The sequence below is a fragment of the Ctenopharyngodon idella genome, chromosome 3 (genome assembly GCF_019924925.1).
Source record: "Ctenopharyngodon idella isolate HZGC_01 chromosome 3, HZGC01, whole genome shotgun sequence".
Classification (NCBI taxonomy): Eukaryota; Metazoa; Chordata; class Actinopteri; order Cypriniformes; family Xenocyprididae; genus Ctenopharyngodon; species Ctenopharyngodon idella.
Window position 1 is genome coordinate 50,351,679 of NC_067222.1, and position 23,015 is coordinate 50,374,693.

At 40.8% G+C, this 23,015-nt stretch overlaps 1 pseudogene; it reads right to left on the bottom strand.

The window, feature by feature from the left end:
- Nucleotides 1–9,792: 9,792 nt before the first annotated feature.
- LOC127508785 (gastrula zinc finger protein XlCGF57.1-like) lies at nt 9,793–21,967 on the bottom strand (annotated as a pseudogene).
- Between the last annotated feature and the right edge of the window lie 1,048 nt (nt 21,968–23,015).

Below are 23,015 nucleotides of genomic sequence, written 5' to 3' on the forward strand. Positions count from 1 at the left end.
CTGTGAGTATTGAACTCCCGTTGAACACTGCAAGAGTTCTCCCGCCCAGGTGCTTTTAATGTTTTTCACCCCCTCTGTCACCTGGTAGAGCCCAATTGTGCATCGCCATAAGATGCTCTCATCAGAGGCAGGCATCTCGGCACAATTTTCTAGTCACTCTTTCTGCATCGGAGCAGCTACATCAGGACCAACCTGTTCCAAATTACAAACAGTCCAGCGAGGCTTACGAGTACCAATCTCGATCTTTACCCATCGGATACTGCGAGAGCCTGCTAGTCATGCATCTACATTTTCTCCTTCCCTGTCCAATGACTATTGATCTCCCAGCAGACACAGCAACCACCCTCCTTATTGGGCATCCATGTCTTTCTTTCTACATCCAGCGAGGCTTACACATCAGAAACCATAAGCATTGGTCTCCCTGAGCATTGGTCTCCCCGTAGAGCATTGGTCTCCGCCGGACACCGCAAGAGCCTCCCAGTCAGTGCTTATCTTTCCTCGTCCGGCAAGGCTCACCCGTCCGATGCCATGAGCATTGGTCTCTCCCTAGAGCATTGGTCTCCCCGTAGAGCATTGGTCTCCCCCTAGAGTATTGGTCTCCTCCTAGAGCATTGGTCTCCTCCTAGAGCATTGGTCTCCTCCCAGAGCATTGGTCTACTCCTAGAGCATTGGTCTCTCCCTAGAGCATTGGTCTCCTTGTAGAGCATTGGTCTCTCCCTAGAGCATTGGTCTCCTCATAGAGCCTTGGTCTCCTCCTAGAGCACTGGTCTCCTCCCAGAGCACTGGTCTCCTCTTGGAGCATGGGTCTCCTCCTAGAGCATTGGTCTCCTCCCAGAGCATTGATCTCTTCCTGGAGCATGGGTCTCCTCCTGGAGCATGGGTCTCCTCCTAGAGCATTGATCTCTTCCTTAGAGCATTGGTCTCTTCCTGGAGCATTGGTCTCCTCTCGGAGCAGTGTTTCTCAACCAGGGGTCCATGGACCCCTAGTGGTCCTTGACATAATGCCAGGGGGTCCTTATAAAATATCTGAATGACTTTTATATATTTTGACATTTGACATGTTCCCATAAATGAAGATAATATATGTCAACTAACGTAATAGTAAATTACAATCGATTGCATTTGTTCGTCACAAAGACATTAATGATACCAGTGAGCCAATTTTATTCTGGGATCCTTGAGGACAGTTCCAAAGATGACGGGGGTCCATTACTCAAAAGGTTGAGATTCACTGTCCTAGAACATTGGTCTCCCACGAGACCCTCTCAGTCCGATGCCGCGAGCATTGGTCTCCCATCGGATGCTGTGAGGGCTCTCCAGGCTGGCCGTTACAATTCCCTTCACCCAACCATTGACCAATAGGACTCACTCACCCGTCACCGGGAGCTACTCCTGTCAGCTGAGTGGGCCCCTTCGGTCGGTCGTTCCTGAATCACGCCGCCCCTCGTCTTTCAGTCGGTAGGGCTCACTCATTCGACTGCGTGAGCATTGGTCTCCCGTCAGATGTAGCCAGAGCCTTCCTGATTGGGCACTCCAAGTCACATGCTCCCTGTCTATCGGCTGGTTGGGCCCATCCGCCTGGCGATGTACAATCCCGTCATAGGAAGCATGGACCCCCCCAGCCAGACGGTTTAACTCCTGCTGCTCCCCAATTATTAGGCGGCAGGGCTTTACCCATCCGATGCCGTGAGCATTGGTCTCCTGAAGCATTGGTTTTCCATCAGATGCTGCGAGAGCTCTCCCGATTGATCGTTCCAAATTCAGCATCTCCTTGCTTGTCGGCCAGTAGGGCCCATCCGCCCGGCGTGGGGAGCTGCTCCTGTCAGAGGCGGGTCAAGCAACCAGGCTTCTTTTTAACATGCCAGCCTGCCAATTCTCGCCGTCTTTTGGGGGTCTTTAGTCTGGTGGCTGTCCTTTGCTCTCTTTGCTTTCTGGGGGAGTACTCTGGGTTCAGGCCAATATTCCAAGCTCTGAGCCCTCCCCCTGGACAGCACGCCAAATATGCATAACTTTTATTATATTGAATTATATGTACATGTGAACTCTTGAAATGCAGAGACGCGTCACAGCGCGCAAATACTCTTGTGCAAATTCTCCTTCAAGTCTTGCACCTAAACGGACAAATTCACACAAAAATTATGTCAACATGCCCATCTTAGCGAGTATCCTGAAAAAATGAAAACTATTAGATAGTTGAAAAATCTATAAAGCATTGTTGATTTTTTTTTTTTTATGGGTGCTTTGGTGTACATATATGTATGAATTATATTAAAACATATCATTTGGTTATTTGGTGTCCTTTTTTGGAAAGACATCTAAATCTACCTTGAAAAATACACTTTTGTGAAAATCACACTTCAATCTGATGGTTTACTTTGTTGGATATAGGCAATGATGGCAAAATGGACGTGTTAAACAAGATAAATGGTGTATGCATAATTTCACGATAAGTGTGCGCGATTAATCGTGATTAAAAAATTTAATCTATTGACAGCCCTAATATAAATTTATAATATATATATATATATATATATATATATATATCTCAAATTGAGTAAAGAGCGTTTTTTACAACTTACCAGATTGTCCAACCTCCTCACTCACTTTCTTCCAAGCAAGATCCTTTTTATTCCTGTTTCTAAGTACGAAGATGTATCGTACAGCTCTGCGTATCCACATACAGCGATGATGATTTTGTCCTCCATTGTTGTTTCTGATTTCTGCCTCCGCTCGCCAAAGATCAGATTTTTCAAATGCCCAATTCGCGCAAATCGGACTGCAGGACATCTATTCGTGTCTTTGCATTGACTTGTAAATCACTCACGCTTAACGCTTCATTCGCGTCTGGTGTGAACGCACCATTAGTCATGGAAAAAAAGGTCATCAACGAACATTTTTCATTATAGTTTTAGTTAACGAAATTAACACTGCATCGCCGAGCCTACCATTTTCTCTTTCTCCAAGGGTGAAGAACAACAGCCAAAAAGAAGATGCTTGGTAAATTTTAATGAGATGGTAAGCGGCATCCCTATTTCTGCTGTAAATAGTAATGAGGAGGTTGCATATGTAGACTATGGGAGTAGTGCCAACAGCCTTGCTGCCAATCAGAGCAATGTCATGATGATGGAAGACACATCTGACCAGGCCTTTGTTGCTCAAGACATTGTGCATGATGACATTGCTCTGACAGCAAATGTGTGTGAGGATGTTGGTTTGGGTAGCAGCGTTCATCACACAAATCAGATTGGCAAACAAGCACACTCATCATCAGATCACTATGTCAGCACAGCTGCCTAGCAGCTCTCTGAGTGATCACTGCTACTATATTTCAGAGTCTCTGAAACCATTAAAAGGAAAGCTCATAAGGTAAAGGGCAAGCTCACTTGGTGAGGGTGCGACGGCAGTTCAGTGTCACGGGGACACAGAACGTACCGCGCTGCCACGCCCATCTCGGGACCCGGCCGCGGAGCCAGTGTTGAAGCGGCCTCATATGAAGCAGTCTGAGCGGCGTGACTGCGGCTGCGGATGCCATATGCCCCAGGAGCCTCTGAAAGAGTTTCAGTGGGGCCGCCGTCCTGCGCTTGAGCGTACTCAGGCAGGTCAACACTGACTGCTTTGGCCTTCCACAGACTCGCCGGGGGCCTAGACCCATGCAGGGCAGAGGTGGTGTGCCCGTAGCACTGCCACCCCACCACAGAGGGTAGTGAGAGAGCAAAAACTTAATGCAGATTATGACCCTTTTGGCATTCCATATTTGGCACCAAAAAAGGCTTCCAAACTGCCAAGTTTTTCCATGCACGTCCAGGCTAAGACAGGGGGCGGGGCAAGGCAAGTATGCGTCGCACCACGCCCCCAGGGGCCCGGGAAAGCATGGTCGTTAACTCTGAATCTGATTCAGCATGAGCACATCACAACCGTGGGACGCTCAGCCTCATCTTCATGTCCAGAGCCCAACAACCCTCTCTCCAATGTAGCAGTTGACATCTGATCCTCTGCTGGAGCCCTGACTAAGATGCTAGGTCCCCCATGAGAAGGACCAGCAATCCACCCAGAAGCTACCAGCCATGTGGGAGAGTGAACGTGGTCGTCTAACTGAATGACACACGGCGCTGAGCACTGACGTGGCCATGTTTTTACCAAACATAAACCACCCACGAACACAGTCCTAACATGTTTGCGATGCATTAGAGGAGTGGGGGGCCCACGGAGATTGGCTCGGCAGGTATTGCCCCACTGTGATCCTCTGGTCACCCTGGCTTATTCACCAAAAGTAGTACTTTTCTGATTCAGAAAGAGAAACTAGATTGGGGAATAGGTGAGGGGACTCCACCTCATTTGAGGCACTCGAGTCTCGACCACGCATCTAGAGCGCCGAACAACACGCTGGTTTGCCATGGCAACGCGCGCTGTCAGCCGGCAGCTCGACGGCACACGGCGCGCTGAGCGCTCAAGCCCTTACGAGAAAGGCAAGACGAACAACGCGCCGACGTGGGCATGCTCTCTTTTTTGTTTTACAAGAGAATATGAACCACCCACAAACACAGTCTCAGCACGCTAAGCAGACATGAGAGAAAGCGATTGTGGCCGTCCGTGAGGATAGGAAACGACCGCCTCCAGAAACGCACAGACAGAATGACATCTTGAAAAAGACGCAGTGTCTGTCTGTGAAGCTCTTTTAGAAGCTCTTGTTCTTTGTGCCGAAGCACACAGGGAACAGCCGCGATGTGACTGCAGGTACACTTTTCACTCCCTGAGTCACACACACAGAGGAACCGGCCCAAATCGCAAACCAACGGGGCAAATAATGCTGTGAAAACAGCAGTTGAGAGCTGTATAACAGCTTGAGAAGCTCACTCTGAAGAGCTTTTGTTCTACAGTGCTGGCTTTATGGCACCTTACAGCGAGGCCGCGAGCTTTCCCAAAGGCTTGCGAAGTCACTCTCAGACTAATAGCAGGAACACACAGGTTGGCTCCGAAGCGAAAGACAGAGTGCATCTGCTCCCCTATTTATACCACCTGGCGGGGGCGGTGCGCATTATGCAAATATCGCACGCCAACTTCATTGGCCTGTTGTAGTTCACTCGAAGCTGATAGGGCTCTCTAGCGATATCCCAATTCGTCGGTCACTACTGACGTACGTCGAACGTGACCGACTGAAAGGGAACTTAACATCCATGGTTAGTTGGATTGTATATTACAGATATTGAGTTATTGAAGTGTTACGGTAAAACATTAATATAGTATTTTTAAGTTATGTTATAAAAGGGCTGGGCTAAATGTTTATATTTAAGGTTGTTCCTATCGCCCACCCTCAGTTTTCACCATTGTATATTGCTTTACCAGTGTTGTATCGGTCCTATGTTCTCTTTCTTTCATGTCTTGTCCTGTGTTTTTGTAGTGTCTTGTATGTTTGTACTGTAGTGATTTTTACTCCATTCTCCGGTGATGTAGTGATTTTTGATCACATGTCACTTAAGGTGTGGTTATGAGTGTATCAGATGACCCCTTTAAGAACACTCCAAAAGAGCTGTTCAATAATTCAGAATTAATATAAACTAGAGGGAGTTGGTCAACTGATTTATCTGAAGGGTTTGTGAGAGTCTGGCCAACTATTAGAGTCTTTGATCATCAACACAAGGAAGACACAGTTATAATAAAATCAATGAAATTTATTAACAATAGACATGCAAGAGTAAATACCACAACGATTAATAATGAAATAATGAATATGCACTTCTAAAAGATAGTAAAATAATAATCAAAGGAGAATACTGAATTAAATCAAAGAAACAAATAAATGAAGTGAACACAGAATGGATAAATGCGATGCTGTTGAACTGAATGTAGAATGGGAGAGAATTGTATGGGAATGCTTCTTATGGAAACCACCTAATGGCTCTGGTAAAATGGTGATAAATAATTGCTTATTTATCATTCAACAAATAATATCCCTATTATTTGTAACAAGCTGACCTCAAGTAACTGTTATCTAAACAGGTTAGAAAAACATATGCTGCATGTATAAACTAATGCCAAGGTCTCTAGAAAGAGGTTTGGTTAGTTTATATTTACGTTCCGCACAGTCGGGTGATCAATCCGGTAGCAGAGACGTCTTCCACTGATGATGCAGGCTGCGTGCAGTGGGAGGGCGCGGAGTTGCGATCCAGTAGTCATGCCACGCTGGGCTGGAGGATGCTGAACTTCGGTTGCGCCAAGAGGGTCCTTTAGGATGGACTGGGCAGCTGGGTCAGATGAATCTTCACAGGTTCCTTTGCAGGCTGGCTGTGTCGCTGAGGAGCCGTGTGGTACAGAAAATGTCTGCCGATGCAGAGGTCCTTTGTGGACTGAGCTGTGCTGTGGTAGGAAGCGTAAGGGTCAGATGAAGTCCCTCAATGCTGGGGCCCTTTTTGCAGCTAGAGTGCAGCTGGAAGCAATGTAAAAGGTTTTGCTCACGAAAGCTTAACCTTAACTGTCTTGTAGTCTCTTTCCTTGTCAGGTCAGAAACTCAGGATGTGGAGTGTCTGTTAATGTATCCTTCCCTGTCGAGCTGGAAACACAGGACAAGGGTGTGTCTACCCGGGGGACATATTTATCCCTTTCTGATGAGGAGGAGATTGAAATGTGGCGCCTTGCCGATCCTGGAGTGTGATTGGCCACTGTTATCTGAAGCAACCCCGGTGTTGCCCACCCTAGTGTGGAACTCATTTGCATAGCATAAAGTACAGTGTTAAAATAGTGTCTTTAACCTTTTACCCATGCATTATTTCTTTACCAAACCTCTTTAAAATTATTAAAGGTATCGTAGGGAACAGATAGACACCAAACACGACATAAAATGGTTAAATCATCGTCCATGCATTTGTTTATCTGTTAACAGGTCTGTCCCATGACCTGTTGTTTTAACACTCAGGGGTTGGCTGGTCGCGCCGGCGATACCACCGTGCTTTTTTCTTATCAGTATGAAAGAGACTCAAAATACTCCGTCAATGTCGAGTTATACACCATTTTAATCTGTGAAATATCTTCTTTTATTTGTGTACACTCAGAGTAAAAACAAAAAGTTTTCTTTATTTTACAAAAAGCACAACAAACATGATGTGTGATCTGTTGTCTCCCTTTGAACGAAGTCCAATCTGATAGTTCTCAGAAAATGAACTGTAACTTAGTAAATACTAAAATTGCTAAAATCATTTAAGTTCATTTTTTTTCCTAATTAATGTACACACAGCACCCCATATTGACAGAAAAACACAGAATTGTTGACATTTTTTCAGATTTATTAAAAAAGAAAAACTGAAATATCACATGGTCCTAAGTATTCAGACCCTTTGCTGTGACACTCATATATTTAGCTCAGGTGCTGTCCATTTCTTCTGATCATCCTTGAGATGGTTCTACACCTTCATTTGAGTCCAGCTGTGTTTGATTATACTGATTGGACTTGATTAGGAAAGCCACAAACCTGTCTATATAAAGACCTTACAGCTCACAGTGCATGTCAGAGCAAATGAGAATCATGAGGTCAAAGGAACTGCCTGAAGAGCTCAGAGACAGAATTGTGGCAAGGCACAGATCTGGCCAAGGTTACAAAAAAATGTCTGCTGCACTTAAGGTTCCTAAGAGCACAGTGGCCTCCATAATCCTTAAATGGAAGACGTTTGGGACAACCAGAACCCTTCCTAGAGCTGAGCTATTGGGGGCTCTTCTCCCCCAATAGCTCAAACTGAGCTATTGGGGGAGAAGAGCCTTGGTGAGAAAGGTAAAGAAGAACCCAAAGATCACTGTGGCTGAGCTCCAGAGATGCAGTTGGGAGATGGGAGAAAGTTGTAGAAAGTCAACCATCACTGCAGCCCTCCACCAGTCGGGGCTTTATGGCAGAGTGGCCCGATGGAAGCCTCTGCTCAGTGCAAGACACATGAAAGCCCGCATGGAGTTTGCTAAAAAACACCTGAAGGACTCCAAGATGGTGAGAAATAAGATTCTCTGGTCTGATGAGACCAAGATAGAACTTTTTGGCCTTAATTCTAAGCGGTATGTGTGGAGAAAACCAGGCACTGCTCATCACCTGTCCAACCTGACAGAACTGGAGAGGATCTGCAAGGAGGAATGGCAGAGGATCCCCAAATCCAGGTGTGAAAAACTTGTTGCATCTTTCCCAAAAAGACTCATGGTTGTATTAGATCAAAAGGGTGCTTCTACTAAATACTGAGCAAAGGGTCTGAATACTTAGGACCATGTGATATTTCAGTTTTTCTTTTTTAATAAATCTGCAAAAATGTCAACAATTCTGTGTTTTTCTGTCAATATGGGGTGCTGTGTGTACATTAATGAGGAAAAAAATGAACTTAAATGATTTTAGCAAATTGCTGCAATATAACAATGAGTGAAAAATTGAAGGGGGTCTGAATACTTTCCGTACCCACTGTATACACAAGTTTAGCACAGGTTTGAGATCTGATGGAGGAATTTGACAGTCTGTAATTCTCAAAGAGAGAGCTTTCTTTGCTGCAGCATCTGCCTGTTCATTCCCAAATAGTCCCAAATGCCCCGGAATCCAGCAGAAAATAATATCAAAATAATTTTCCTTTAAAAATAAGAGTTTTGTTATTATCTTCACTATTATATGATGGTCAGTTTTAAAAGATTCAAGAGTTTGGAGGCAAGATTTAGAATCCGTACAAAAAAAAAAAACTTTTTGTTGTCGTGTTCTCTCTATTTGTTCTAAAGCCAGGAACAATGCACAAGCTTCAGCAGTAAAAATTGAGCTTTCACTTGGAATATGAATACTTAAAATATTTTGACCAAACACTGCTGCTGCAAGACACACCATTCTCTGTCTTAGATCCACCTGTATACACTGGTCTATGGAGAGGAAGACTACATTTTATTTCTCCAAATTCTTGTTTATATTCATTTGGATGAGTCAAGTCCTTCTTTTGATGGGCCAAATTCCAAATGATGTTGAATTTTTTGATGTTCCAAAGAGGAATAGGGCAAGTCTGTTTGTGCAAGTCTATTTAAATTAATGCCAATGTTCTCCATGTGGGATTTTATACAAATACCAAAAGGACTAATATACTTGGGTCTGGCTACATACAAATCTTGACATTGAGGGTGAAAAACTGAAGAGTAAGCTGGATTGCATTTGTTAATTAAGTACTGTAACACAGTTTGTATGTACGGGTAGAAGGAGGCGGGAACCTGTGAACGTTTAAACCAAAATAAACAAAGAACAAAACGAAAGTAATGCCGGCAGACCCTCACGGACGTCTGCCGGCCACACAAACATAACCAAACATAAAATAAAGTCCAAGCCTGGTCCTCTCTCGTCCTTCACTGTTGTCACTCCTCCTTTTAGGCTTCCGGAGCTCCTCCGTGAGAGACTCGCTCCGTTCCCTCACGGCTTTCGCCCGCCCTGCTTGTCACAAGTACTGTTAAAGCACTGTTAAAGTCTCAGATGCTCCAAGAATTTTACTCAAGTTGTATTAGAATTGGTGACTTGTAACTTGTAATGGAGTAATTTTTGCTGTAAGGTATCTGTACCTTTATTCAAATATGGTTTTCAGGTACTCTTTACACCTCTGCTCTTTCCACAGTGACGACTTCTAAAAGAGTTCTCTTTCGAGTGAATTTTCATGTGGACTTTAAGGTCACCTTTAAATATGAAACTCTTTCCACACTGATCACATGTAAAAGGCTTCTCTCCAGTGTGAATATTCATGTGTTCTGTTGGGGATAAACAGTTTTAGGACCCTTGACCAGATATGTCGAATGAAGACCAGGAGTCAGAGATGCAATCAATTGAAGAAATTTTACTGAAGAATAGTTTGCAGTTTCATCAGCAGAAGTCAGCTTCAAGTCTACTAACTACGTCATTACTAAGGTAAAAATGATTCTGATTGGCTAAGAGAAGATAGACAAGATTAGAAATCTTCCACACATGGACAGATAGTAAGAAGCGTATCTCCATGCATCAGGATGCTGACGAGGGAACCCTGGATTTAGGGACTGGATGCCCCTCTGGGTCATGAAGTGGCATCTCTCAGTCTCCAGCCGAACTGCCAATTGTCAGGACCTGCACAGAACAGGCATGAAAACGGGTCAGGGGTGAAAAAGGTGAGAAGGATATTACCCCTCTAGGGGAGTCTTGCGGCATGCTCCCCCGGATGAAAAATTTAAATATTCCATATTTTAAAGCATCAATCTGATGCATTTTGAGATGCTTTTTTTGCCAACCTGGGGAGAGCTGGAGAAACTTAACTTAAAATGGCCTCCTTACTAAGTATTATGAAGGGGGATCGAGCAGGAATCTTTATTGGTGTCAATTTTCAGTCTCTTTTTAATGATAGGCTTTACGCATCTGTCAATCATCCCCACTTGCTATTTGGGGGAAGAACCTAGCACTATGATTGGTCGAACTCTTCTTCTTTTGCTGTTGCTTGATTTGAGGACTGTGCGTGCACAGAGGCGTCACCAGGTTTTTGCGTAGTTTAGAGTGACAAATCGTACCCGCGTACTTTGAAGTCAAAATGCGTATCCGCTACGCAAATTGCGTACAGGTTGGCAGGTCTGCTTATTGATAGAACGGTGGACCACTTTACCTTCTGCCTTGTCAGTCCCCTCACCTCAAAATCTACCTCCTCAAAAACGGTAGCGTTAGCTAATAATTTTCCACCGGAGCTTTAGCTAGCTGGCTAACGTTGCGTTCTCTCCTGCTGTGTTCAATGACTCAATTCATCAAGCTGTAGCTAACGTTAGCTAAGTCTATGTCAACAGAGCTCCTGGGTAACTTAACTTAGATATACCAGAAAATATTAAAATTATTGAAACCATCACTCACCAAATTCAGTCAGGTAAATCGCAGAGGCCAGGCGTGCTTTCAGCTTCTGATGGTGGTCTGCACTGGTGATGCAAGGCCCTTCGCGTTAATATTTCCATGCACTCGCGCTCCCTTCTGGCACGCGCACCTGTTCGCAGTTCGCTGAATATGAAAAGTCCAGTTATGGATGACAAGAACAAACAAATGTCACATTTTTCAACTTCGAATCTCTTGTCTTTAGTTTCTGGCCTCCTAGTGATGTGAAATAAGAGCGGGAGTTAAATCAGGGTGATTATTTTGACTTTATTTTGTATTTGTTCTTCAGTAGCCGTGTGCAGTGTAAACGAGACTTAAGGCTTTTCTCCAGTGTGAGTTCTCGTGTGTACTATAAGGTTTCCTTTGTGTCTGAAACTCTTTCCACACTGTTGGCAAGTATGAGGCTTTTCTCCAGTGTGAATTCTCATGTGGTCTTTAAGGTGTCCTTAAGGTGATCACATGTGAATGGCTTCTCTCCAGTGTGAATATTCATGTGGTGATAAAGGCTCATTTTATGTGTGAAACACTTTCCACACTGATCACATTTAAAAGGCTTCTCTCCAGTGTGAATTCTCATGTGTTGCCTGAGGCTTCGTTCCTGTGTGAAGCCATTCCCACACAGAGTGCAGGTGTAAGGCTTTTCTCCAGTGTGAGTGCTCATGTGGGCTATAAGGCCTTCTTTTCGAATGAAACTCTGTCCACACTGTTGGCAGGTGAATGGGCTCTCTCCAGTGTGAATTCTCATGTGGGCTTTAAGGCTTCCTTTTCTAATGAAGCTCTTTCCACACTGTTGGCAGGCGAATGGCCTCTCTCCAGTGTGAATATTCATGTGTTCCCTAAGGCTTCGTTCCTGTGTGAAGCCATTCCCGCACAGAGTGCAGGTGTAAGGCTTTTCTCCAGTGTGAGTGCTCATGTGGGCTATAAGGCCTTCTTTTCGACTGAAACTTTTTCCACACTCTTGACAGGTGTGAGGCTTTTCTCCAGTGTGAATAGTCATGTGGGCTGTAAGGCTTCCTTTCTCACTGAAACTCTTTCCACACTGTTGGCAGGTGTAAGGCTTTTCTCCAGTGTGAACTCTCATGTGGGCTTTAAGGCTTCCTTTTACAGTGAAACTCTTTCCACACTGTTGGCAGGTGTAAGGCTTTTCTCCAGTGTGAATTCTCATGTGGATTTTGAGTTTTCCTTTTCCAATGAAACTCTTTCCACACTGTTGGCAGGCGAATGGGTTCTCTCTAACGTGAATTCTGATGTGAGCTATAAGGCTTCCTTTATGACTGAAACTCTTTCCACACTCTTGGCAGGTGTAAGGCTTTTCTCCAGTGTGAATTCTCATGTGGATTTCAAGGTGTACTTCGTGACTGAAACTCTTTCCACACTCTTGACAGGTGTAAGCCTTTTCTCCAGTGTGATAAGTCATGTGGACTGTAAGGTTTTCTTTTCGACTGAAACTCTTTCCACACTCTTGACAGGTATAAGGCTTTTCTCCAGTGTGAATTCTCATGTGGGCTATAAGGCTTCCTTTTCGACTGAAACTCTTTCCACACTCTTGACAGGTATGAGGCTTTTCTCCAGTGTGAATTCTCATGTGGGCTTTAAGGTTTCCTTTGTCACGGAAACTATTTCCACACTGTTGGCAGGTGAATGGGCTCTCTCCAGTGTGAACTCTCATGTGGGCTATAAGGCTTCCTTTATGACTGAAACTCTTTCCACACTGTTGGCAGGTGTAAGGCTTTTCTCCAGTGTGAACTCTCATGTGAACTTTAAGGTGTTTTTTATGTTTGAAAGTCTTTTCACACTGTTGGCAGGTGAAATAACTTTTAGTTCCTGTCTTTTGAGCTCCTTTTTGTGAGGAAACCTGTGATGATTTTTCTCCAGTCATGGAATTATAATGTTTTGTCTCTTCTTTTTCATTAAGTTCATGGCTAGCCTCTTTCAGTGCTGTTAGGTCTAGGGCAAAAATAGACATAAAACAATTTAGACATTTAAAGCATCAAAATCAACAACATGTATGATCTATACCCTATCCTATCTTATGGATCAGGGATGGGCAGCTTTGGTACTGGAGGACCACTCTTTTGCAGAGTTAAGTTTAAATTTTCAAGCATTCCTGAAGACTTGAAGCATTCCTGAAGGCTGATTTATACTTCTGTGTAGCCTGTACAATGCAGCCTGACGCGCACCTCTTCGAAAATGTTACGTGTCTATTCTACGCGGACCGCAAGCGCTACAATTGGTTTGCGGTTACCTATTTGCTGCCACCTCTATTTGTATGTTTCTCTGACAAAGTACATGACAAGCTGCTTCTTCTTTGGCTTTGGCCTTGATGCTCAACATGACTGTGGACACTGCCTACCAGTGGTCTGGATGCACGTCGACGCGGACAATGACGCAGAAGTATAAATGATAACAGACGCATAGCCTACGGTGCAGAGGCTCCGGCGTAGGTCTGACACAGAAAATCAGCCTTTACGATTAAATAATGGGGTTGGGTTAAATTTTGCAGGTGTGTTTGATCAGGGATGGAGCTAAACTCTGCAGAATAGTGTCCCTCCAGGACCAGAGTTGCCCATCCCATCTATAGATCTTATACTCAATACACCAGTGGTTTTCAAACCTGGTCCAAAGGGACCCACCACTGCACATTTTGTATGTATCCTTTATTTTTCACATCTGGTTAAGATCATCAGCTTGTTAGAAGATTGCTGACATTGATGGAGGAATTTGCAAACTGCAATTCCTGTTCATCACTAAGATGAGAACCGGACTCGATATAAACCTAAATATACTCGAATTAATTAAATTAATTGAAAAGTGTTTTACTATTCAATAAGTAATAGAAAATATTTGTTGTTGTAATGATGTCAGACATAGCACAAACAATAGTAGTAGCCATTCTGTACTCTGGCAAGGTTAGCGATCTTACTACATCTGTACCGCGCTCAAGCCTAATCAAACCGTGACTTTTCAAGCGGGCCAGGGCACGGTACAGAGAGATCACACTAGTGACATCAGATGGAAAGAATGAATGCTTAAGAGATGTGTTTTCCTCAGCACAAAACTTACATTTTATGGTTATACTCTTACCTGTAAATGTTATAAAATCATGCAAATGTGCATTTTCTGACAACAGGCTCCATTAAACTTCACAGACTTCAGTGAACGAATACCAGTATGAACATGTACAACAAACAGACAGAGCGCAGTTGAATAGAAATTAAACACTAGACAACCTGTTTCTGGAGATCTACCAGAGATTGTATATTATAGGGAGATGAGAGGATCTGTATCTCTTACCATTGGAGAAAGCGTAACGCTAACTTAATCACGTGCGGCACCTCTCAGCCTATCATGTAATGGCAGTGACGTCAGTCGCAACATTCCCTAGTCTGGCTTTTCTTGAAAAAATACATTTTAATTAAGATAAAATCTACATATAGTTCCCAACGAAAGTATTGTTCAGTGTAAAACATGCTGAAGATTAGCAAACAGGCTGTGGATTAATTAAATTATTAGCTATTTCCCCACAAAAGCTGTTTAATCAGCATAGTGAAGCCTCTCATCCATTGACATCCATTCAAAAAACAGCCTCTGGTCTCATTCCCTTCATACCGTGGGGGGCGGAGCGTTAGCGTTAGCCATTACGCATTTTTGGCTAAAGGTTGCAGGCTTGCCTTCCAGTGGCTTTGGATCTACATTTCCAGCAGAGTTCATGTCAGTTTTTATGCCCTTAACTTCCCTCCATCTTAAGGACTCAGATGTACATCATTGTTTACACTGAACCAACACTGGCAGAATCTGTCTAGCTACTTTAAATGTACCTCTCTGAGCTCTTTGCTCGGATTGCATGGAATCTGCTATGGAGCTGATTTGTAGATGCACTTAAGTTCCAGAAAATACTGTAACTAAAAAAGGACTATTTTAAAAGGCTTGAATATGTGCCACACTTACTGCTGCCAGCTGGTGGCACAATAACCATGAACAACAACTGATCAGCTCCCATGGCCAAATATACAACCTCAACATGAAATGTGATTTATACAAATCCATTTCCAGCTACATTCATATGTGGTTTGAAATCCTATTCAAAAATTGTATTTCTGGAAGTCTGTTTCAGTCTGACCGCTCTGATCAGATTTTGCATGGTTTATTTGACTTTCTCATACCTCGTCAAACATAAATGTCAGACATTGTTATAGGAAACATGCTTAAAGTTACTGCAGAAACAAGGTTGTGTTGTTGCAAAGCGCCAGACGAGCAGAAAACGGAGACATACAGTAGAGTAGAGACGACAGCACGTAATAAAGCCGGAACAAAAAATGATATATGATTCCACCAACTTAGCTTATCTTTGTAAAATGGCAAAGCTCTTAACATCAGTCAATCAAGCATTCTATAATATCATGATAATCAAGCATTATTTAATAATAGAACTTTAACGAGAACTAAAACTTGGTAACCATGAATGCATATTTGCCATTTTAACTAAGCAGAACTGGTGGTGGTGCTTAAGATATTGTTTGTCATTCAGTGTTTATGTAAAAAAACAGATAATAGTAATTATTATTAAAAGAAGATAATACTACTACTAATTCTACCACTAATGACAACACACTAAAGATTGATGAGCTGCTCACGTTGTAAGAGTTGCGATCATCTTATCATTAATTGACAAGATTATATTAAATTAGAATGAAACAAAATTAGAATTGATAAGTGTCTGTGAATCATTAAAAAATCCCAGGGGTTTAGTTTTAACCTACATGAACAAATAGCAAAAAAAACAACAGAACATGAGGGTTCATCATCACGCTTCTGCAGCGCTTCTGTGAACAAAAAAAAAAAAAAAAAGGATTACATTAGGCTATATAAAAAGGAATTAAATAGCCTATGTCTACGCACAAAAATTATTTCACTTAATTAATTAACATATTAAAAAAATGAATGGGGAAAATGTGACGATAGACTAGGCCATATGAGTTTCGGTTCATTTCTGAGAAGTTCACAGAAAGGAAACCGAGACAGCAGAAAATTCTTTGTTTATTTTACGAGAGATGGAATAATAACCCTTTTAGAGATAATATTGTCATCTGGAAAAGATATGTGGATGATGTTTTTTGTATTTTTAGGGGACCCAGAAACATTTTTGATGAATTCATTGAGTTTTTAAATAATATAGTGAATTCCATTAGTTTTACTGTGGAAATAGAAGCCCATTCTGTTGCTTTTCTTGATATCAGGATCCAATTAAAATCAGGGACTTTATTTACTTCTCTATATTCTTATTCTAAACCAATGGATAAAAAAATAGTAATCTTCATGCTGCGAGCGCTCATCCATCTTTTTTAAAGAAAGGACTTCCCTATACTCAATTTCTTTGATTAAAACGTATCTGTAATATTGACTCAGACTTTGAACAACAAGTGGTGATAATGTGTAAGTGTTTTATCCTTAGAGGTTACCCGAAAAAATGGTTTGATGCTGCTTTGAAGAGAGTACGAGAATACATTAATTAAGCAAAAGAAGACTTATTCTGTAGTTTGTACAACCACTTTCTCTGCGCACAGTGAAGCGATTAAGAATATCATTAAGAAACACTGGTATATACTTACGAGCGATCCAGTGGGGGAACGTCTTTTTGCGGATTCGCCACTTTTTTTTCACATTATAGAGCCAGAAATGTTCGAGATTTTTTGGTCAAATCTGGGCCCGCATGTAAAATTTTAGTCTTAAGTGTGTCAAAATTCTAAGAATAACGTAATTTTACTCTTATTCTTAGACTTAAGAATAAGTGTGATTCATAAAGCTTAACATTCATAACATCATTGGCAGTGCATTCGCCTCACGTGACAGCAGCGATCGGGCTGGGGTTCGAGACCGACTCAGAGCAGGGTGGCGACTCAGAGGTTAGGATTGGAGTGTGAGTTTTGGTGGCGGTGCGATGAAGAGAGGGGTGTGCTTGTTTGGGTTGATTTCAAATATCAACAGTGTTCAACAATGAATCTGAGAAATCACATACAGCACCTTTAAATGTGTTAAACAATAATTAAGTAATATTTATTAAGTTGTTACATTTCTTACTAGGTCAGTTACAAAAAGAATTGACAATCAAGTTTATATCATTTTATCAACTCCATGTCATCATATAGCTCCAATACAGCATATCTTCATTGGAAAGCGTGTGTCTCCTCTTCTTTGCTGCCATCTTGTTACTCTTAACTAGGTTAAGAGACCTCTAAAGCTCTCTTAAATAATTTAAGAGCTAAAACCTAGTCTTGACACTTAAGAATAAGTATGATTCATAAAGGTTCCTAAGTCTAAGAATAAGAGTAAAATCAGAGTATTTCGACTCACTTAAAGCCAGGCACACATTTAACGACTAGTTAAAACATTCTAAAACTGTGCTTAACATACAGCGATTGTTTCCTGCGACTGAAGCAGATTTAAATACTTACACATGGAATTTAAACACCGACTGTAATGGCAGACTGAACGCAACTGGCTCTGACCGGACGCGTTTGAGCGCGATCAGTCATAAGTATCAATTTACATTTATAATCGGCCTTACAATCGTTAAGTGTGTGCGCGGCTTAAGACTAAAATCTTACTCTGAGCGGCTTTATACACATGGGCCCTGGATTTTTTTCCATACAGTGGACTTCAATGGAGCCCAAACGGTTGAAGGTCAAAATTACAGTTTACAGCGATCCCAGACGAGAAATAAGGGTCTTATCTAGAGAAACCATCGCTCATTTTCTAAAAAAAATTAAAAATTTTATATGTTTTAACTATAAATGCTCATCTAGAACTAGCTCTCCTAATTTCTTTACGACTGAAGAAAGAAAGATATGAACATCTTGGATGACATGGGGGTGAGTAAATTATCAGGAAATTTTAATTTAAAAGTGAACTAATCCTTTAAGAGTAACAAGATGGCAGCAAAGAAGAGGAGACACACGCTTTCCAATGAAGATATGATGTATTGAAGTTATATGATGACATGGAGTTGATAAAATGATATAAACTTGATTGTCAGTTGTTTTTGTAACTGTTGTTTTTGTTGTTTCAGTTTATTTCCAGTATTGCACGCTTAACTTTAAAACCTGGATGATGTGACTTGTTTAACACGATCAACCCAGTTATTTTTCAACTCTGGAAGTATTTTTTTTTTTTTTTTTTTTTTTATTTGATCAAAAACTGGAGATTGCATTGGAAAGTAAAATAGCCTAAGTGAGTGAAAGCAATAAAGACATTGTTTAATTTGTCTCGTCTTTACTCTTATCTGGTGTCGTATAGCCTACCCTTGTTTAGTTCTAATTAATGTGTTGTGCGATCTTTTATTTCATTAATACAAAGTGTTCGGATTCTGCCGTTACATATTACACAAACAATACAAATGCTTGCGCCCTCCTTTCAATCATGAAATGCGTTTAAATATTTTTTTCACCATACAAGATAAATGTTGGGAAACTTAAATTGGTAGATTAACTTCTCTATTTGTGATTGATTGTATACTTTTGTGGGAGGCCACTTTATGTGATCAAATATAAACGCGCTGTGTCTTGATTAGCTAATGATCTGATCTGCTTGATCGGATCACGGTGATTGCATATTAATGCCAAGTGTAAACGCAGCCATCCATGAACTCATGACACATCATCGCTCTAACTGTAAATGAGGAGACATTTATCAGTAGAAAAAGATTCACACCATCAATACTAATGTGTGATCATTTTGCACAATGCAAAGCTATTGCTTTTAAATCAATTTAAATATTAAAACATTTGTGGGGTTTTTTTTTTTTTTTTAATATATATATACAGGTGCTGGTCATATAATTAGAATATCATCAAAAAGTTGATTTATTTCACTAATTCCATTCAAAAAGTGAAACTTGTATATTATATTCATTCATTACACACAGACTGATATATTTCAAATGTTTATTTCTTTTAATTTTGATGATTATAACTGACAACTAAGGAAAATCCCAAATTCAGTATCTCAGAAAATTAGAATATTACTTAAGACCAATACAAAGAAAGGATTTTTAGAAATCTTGGCCAACTGAAAAGTATGAGCATGTACAGCACTCAATACTTAGTTGGGGCTCCTTTTGCCTGAATTACTGCAGCAATGCGACGTGGCATGGAGTCGATTAGTCTGTGGCACTGCTCAGGTGTTATAAGAGCCCAGGTTGCTCTGATAGTGGCCTTCAGCTCTTCTGCATTGTTGGGTCTGGCATATCGCATCTTCCTCTTCACAATACCCCATAGATTTTCTATGGGGTTAAGGTCAGGCGAGTTTGCTGGCCAATTAAGAACAGGGATACCATGGTCCTTAAACCAGGTACTGGTAGCTTTGGCACTGTGTGCAGGTGCCAAGTCCTGGTGGAAAATGAAATCTGTATCTCCATAAAGTTGGTCAGCAGCAGGAAGCATGAAGTGCTTTAAAACTTCCTGGTATACGGCTGCGTTGACCTTGGACCTCAGAAAACACAGTGGACCAACACCAGCAGATGACATGGCACCCCAAACCATCACTGACTGTGGAAACTTTACACTGGACCTCAAGCAATGTGGATTGTGTGCCTCTCCTCTCTTCCTCCAGACTCTGGGACCCTGATTTCCAAAGGAAATGCAAAATTTACTTTCATCAGAGAACATAACTTTGGACCACTCAGCAGCAGTCCCGTCCTTTTTGTCTTTAGCCCAGGCGAGACGCTTCTGACGCTGTCTGTTGTTCAAGAGTGGCTTGACACAAGGAATGCGAGAGCTGAATCCCATGTCTTACCTACGTCTGTGCGTAGTGGTTCTTGAAGCACTGACTCCAGCTGCAGTCCACTCTTTGTGAATCTCCCCCACATTTTTGAATGGGTTTTGTTTCACAATCCTCTCCAGGGTGCGGTTATCCCTATTGCTTGTACACTTTTTTCTACCACATCTTTTCCTTCCCTTCACCTCTCTATTAATGTGCTTGGACACAGAGCTCTGTGAACAGCCAGCCTCTTTTGCAATGACCTTTTGTGTCTTGCCCTCTTTGTGCAAGGTGTCAATGGTCGTCTTTTGGACAACTGTCAAGTCAGCAGTCTTCCCCATGATTGTGTAGCCTACAGAACTAGACTGAGAGACCATTTAAAGGCCTTTGCAGGTGTTTTGAGTTAATTAGCTGATTAGAGTGTGGCACCAGGTGTCTTCATATTGAACCTTTTCACAATATTCTAATTTTCTGAGATACTTAATTTGGGATTTTCCTTAGTTGTCAGTTATAATCATCAAAATTAAAAGAAATAAACATTTGAAATATATCAGTCTGTGTGTAATGAATGAATATAATATACAAGTTTTACTTTTTGAATGGAATTAGTGAAATAAATCAACTTTTTGATGATATTCTAATTATATGACCAGCACCTGTATATAATAACATTAAATGATTGGTATTGTGCTACTGTGATTTCACCCTTCAAGGCTCGCTATTGGCTGATTCAGAGGTTGAGGGCGGCCATTTTGAGTTGACATCCTTGTAGTGCTTAGTTCACAACACTTCAGTCAGCACTTAAGAATCCATCTTATACTTTACTAAAAGTTGCTACGTTTTGCATTTGCACTTTTTGACCTTTGGACAATAAATATTGGAGCTTTGTGGACTTGTTCTCGTGTGCGGATCTTTCATCTTTTTGAACTTGTATTGATTTTTTTGGATCTATGCACCACCAGAAATATAAGTATTGTTGTTTGGACTGATCTGGCGCTACGCTTCTCCGTATTTTTCTTATACTTGTTTATTTTACGATCAATGTTTTGTTTTTATTGTGAGTGTACAAAAATAATAGGCCTATTTAACCCTTCACAGATTCGAATGGTGTTACATCTAAGTGACCATAAATGTCCGAGTAGCCTATTTTAGAGTTGTTTCCACTTTTATAAGAAAATTCAAGTGATCGCGCTGGCGCCTCGCGTACACACAACATATATCAGTTCTAGTAACTTGACATCGCAGCCTGTTAATTGTAAAAATAACATACATTCAACCAAATATATAAAAAGTTATATTAGTATGTGTACAATAAAAGTGTGTAAATAATATACTTCAGCCTCCAAATCGTGAATATGGAAACATTTGGATTTGTGCCAAATTATAACGCCGGTTTCTGTTCCAGTTTAGCTTTAAATGAATTAGATTTGGCTTAACGTTTATATATTATTTTTTTCATAACTAAAATAGTAGTGGTGCCCCCCAAATATACCCATGCGACTTACAACTGGTTTTGTGGTCCAGGATCAAATTGAATGGAAATACTTAATTTTAAAGTGATGTAGTTACACATTGTTGTAGTTACATGTACTCACTAGAGTAATGGGTTAATAATGCTTAATTACAAGTAACCAAACCCTAGCTCTAGCTCTACAGTAAGTCCACTTGAGTGAATGAACCAATTGAGTGAATTAGGACACTTCTCTGTAAAATTATACTTCTGTATATTCTCTATTTCTGTAGAGCTGGACATTTTAATAATGATCAAATGACTGAGTTCAGCTGTGAGAATAAAACCAACCTGTTTGTTCCTCAGTATCTTCATGTTTCACACTGAATGTTTCTTCAATCTTTATGTCTTCAGTCTCATCTTTAATAATTATCTTCATATCTTCACTTTCCTCTTTAATAAACTCCATCGTCATGTCTTCAGTCTCCTCTTTTTTAAACGCCATCTTTAAGAAGAGAATAATTAAACAGAGTTATTGGTCTAATGACCCGGTTAGACAAAAAGATTTCTAAAAAACTAACGCTGCAAATGAATAAACTTCATATTTAGGCATTTATGACTAATGAAAACATGTTTAGTTTGTTAGTGTTTGTTGTTCTCGTTCATGTTTGAGTAGCACGTTCAACGCAGTTAGATAAAGCATTACAATGTTACATTATAGCAAATAAACTAACTTAACATCGCTTGTGTAAAACAAAACACACAACTATAAATCACTTAACTGTTTCTATCGATTAAAACAGCTTAAATTCTTAAAACAAACCTTTATTCAGCAGAATCACAACAGATGCAGGATCGCAGTCTTATGACGTCATGTCGTCACTCCAAAATAAAAGTCCTGTTCAGACGCTGCATTGACTGTTTTACCAGATAATATTTCTATTAAAATTAAAACAGTGACAAATATGATACAAACAATCATGGTAAAAAGGTTGTATGAGTTCATAAAGCAGAGTTCATTCATGTGTCCGAATTGAAACACATTAAAGTTCAAAGTCATATATATATATATATATATATATATAAAATATGAACATTAATTAGTTAATTTGAGTCTAAAAATGGGTATAAAATGTGTAAAAAGTTCTCTTTCAAGTCTTTAAAGGGGACCTATTAAGCAAAATTCAAAACTATACCTGTTCTATCTCCATGCAATATATATTCTCAGTTTCTGACATTATAGAGAATACGAATCTGACGTTATTTATCCGCTATATCGACAGGATGACTAGCCCACTGCGTTTCGAATTATGGGTTCCACTTCCGGTTTGGGGAACTTCCATTTAAAAAGACTGAAATGAATCGTTTCAAATCATTTCAAAAGCTTATCCGTCAGTTTGACTGAATGAGCTGTCAATGTTTCTTTCATGTTTTATTTTCAGACATCATGAGGATAACGTAACACTTGGTATCCCATTAATAATTCACTGGAATGCACGAAGAATCTCGTTTTTCTCCTCAAGGCCTCACATCTCTTTCTAGGTTTGTTTTCACAGGTAAATACAATTTATCATCTGTAAAAATGACGGAAATCACTTTGAAATAGTATCACTTAATGCTGAAGTTCATGAACATTTTTATTAAGGAACATATATTACATAATACACATATATATCACTATAGTTATATGTAACCCGTCCGTTATTGTTGTGGAAAGAATCACGCTTTTTCATGGCCTGTTGAAAGTACCTTGTTGATGCTTTTACACTTTCATTTTAAACACTCTCAAATGTATCTAATATGATAAACAGAGCTGCGTTACCTCATACTCATGACCAGAAAAGCGGAAGCAGCGCCGGCGACTGTGTCATAATAAAAGTTCTGCTCGTGTGTTGCTCAATCGCTCCAGCGGTCTCGTTCAGCTCCCACAACACTCGGTCCTGCTCTGCTTCATAC